Source organism: Vigna angularis, chromosome 8 (assembly GCF_016808095.1).
Source record: "Vigna angularis cultivar LongXiaoDou No.4 chromosome 8, ASM1680809v1, whole genome shotgun sequence".
NCBI classification, from domain to species: domain Eukaryota; kingdom Viridiplantae; phylum Streptophyta; class Magnoliopsida; order Fabales; family Fabaceae; genus Vigna; species Vigna angularis.
The window spans coordinates 17,969,413-17,971,478 of NC_068977.1; the positions used below are offsets into that span (position 1 = coordinate 17,969,413).

The 2,066-nt window shown below is 40.0% G+C and overlaps 1 long non-coding RNA gene across 1 annotated transcript; it reads left to right on the forward strand.

The window, feature by feature from the left end:
* Nucleotides 1-469: 469 nt before the first annotated feature.
* Nucleotides 470-1,770, forward strand: LOC128193609 (uncharacterized). Its single transcript, XR_008244963.1, has 3 exons — nt 470-1,276; nt 1,527-1,590; nt 1,676-1,770. It is a non-coding gene; the product is annotated as an uncharacterized LOC128193609 (long non-coding RNA).
* The last annotated feature ends 296 nt before the right edge of the window (nt 1,771-2,066 follow it).

Genomic DNA, 2,066 nt, shown 5'->3' on the forward strand with positions numbered 1-2,066 from the left:
GTAGTGATATTATGTTGTGATATTTGGAAGTGGTGATATTATTTAATTATATATGTTTTTTGCCAGGTATCCTTAATATGTATTACAGTCATATATGTTAGGGACCACCTTGAACAATTTTTAAAGGAAAGAGGGACCACCTTGAACCATTTTTAAAGGAAAGGGGACCACATTTAACATTTTTAAAACGTAGGGGGGACTAAAACGAACTTTATTGCACGAACTCAGATTGTTCACTCATATTACAACACCAACTAATATTACATCAACAAAACATGAAGCTAAACACCTAAGTCATTACATGAACAAAACATACATTGCACATTGCACACCTAAGATCAAGCTAAACATAGTCACAATGTCATAATGTTCAGCACAATAACAGCAAACACAACTCCAACTAAGAACTTTATCCTTCTTTGCAACTCTTTCACATTAGTTTCCAGATCACATATCATGTTGCTTTGTCTCACAATTGTACGATCTCTATCATCAGCATTGTCTTCACACTACAATAAAAGGGCGTATTACCGAAGGTTAATTACCGGCGGCCTTCAGGCCTTCGGTAATGTATTGGTGAAATTAAATACCAAAGGCTTTTGCTCTTCGGTAATGTCTCCGATGCTTTAACTTCAAAATTTAAGCATTTGTTCTTCAAATTTCCCAAAAGTAGAACAACCTCCCTCCCTTTTGTCGAACTCACTCCTTGACTTAGGGTTGTGACTTTGGTGGCGGTCAGCCGGTTCGATGTTGTGGTTTGATGGCACGAGTTTGGTGGTGTGGATGCTGACGGAGGTTCGTTGTTGGGTGGCGCTCTTCCATTCCCTACTCTCTGTTCGAAGCGGTTTTTTGGTTTAAAGCGTGAGGTTGTCGTCTTAAGGCAGTTTGAAGCGGTTGGTGTTGCAGACGCTGACGGCGGTTCGTTGGTGGCTGGTTTGCGGCTAGGGTTCGGGTTTTGGTCCTTGTGAGTGTTGCGACAGGGGTGGGGGTTGTTGGGGGTTGGCGTGTCGAGGGTGTTGCACTGAAGTGGTGTTGGTTTGGCGAATTGGTTTCGGATTGGGCCGCAGATGTTGTTGTCGGAGATGTCAAGGTGGAGAAGGAGGCAGAGGTTTTTGTGGGGATCGAGGAAGCGGAGGTACACTAGTGGGAGAGAGAATCAATTGGACCACCAAGGTTGAGGGAAGGGAGGAGAGGCCCACCACTCTGCCGTTTGGGGAGCACTCGGCGCCGAGCCACGCGAAGGACAGGCGTCGGCTTTAGTTCAGTTGGAGAGAAGGTTGTCGTGGGTGTCGGCTTTTAGTTTTATATATTGTTCTTTCCATCGTTTTCTCAATTATCAATGATATCGGAGCTATTGCTACTTCTGCAACTTGAATTATACACTAATCTTATTTTTATTTGTAGGGTTTAGTTGTTTGTTTGTTTATTTAAGCTGTATACATTTATATATTATTTGAAGCATGTTGGATTATTTACTATTTTCAGCCCAACTTCCCAAGAACTTAAGAGGCTCTTGTTTTTGCCAGTTGGAGCTGAAGTCCTTACTCGGAAATTTGATGAGATGCATCAACATACTCTTGAGGAAGATCGGTCCTTACTCATGTAGATAACATCCATTTTTTTTTTTGTAGTTGTCAAAATGATAATATCCATTTCTTTTGCCCTGTAATTTTAGGAATGGATTCTATGAGGCTTTCTACAGTGCATTTGATGACCAATCTGCAGCAATGAATTCAATTCTAAAAGGGAAGGAGTTGTTCACTCAACAGGTAATTGCTGAACTGTGCTCTAACTTTATCTTTTGGAATTTAATATTCTAAATTTAGCTTATAATTTATATTTACAAAATTTAGTTATATATTTAGCCATTTGGTTTTGGTTTGTTGTGTTGTGAGCGTCAGCAGGATGGTATTTCGCTCATTAGGACTTTTTGCCAATAAGCAAGTCAAACATTTGTATTTCCATGCTCTATAGAAACCATGAACGTCTAACTGACTTTAAAAGCTTACTGAGGAATTACATCTGTTTCTTTTTTTTGCCCACATGGTTAATTAATATTACAATAT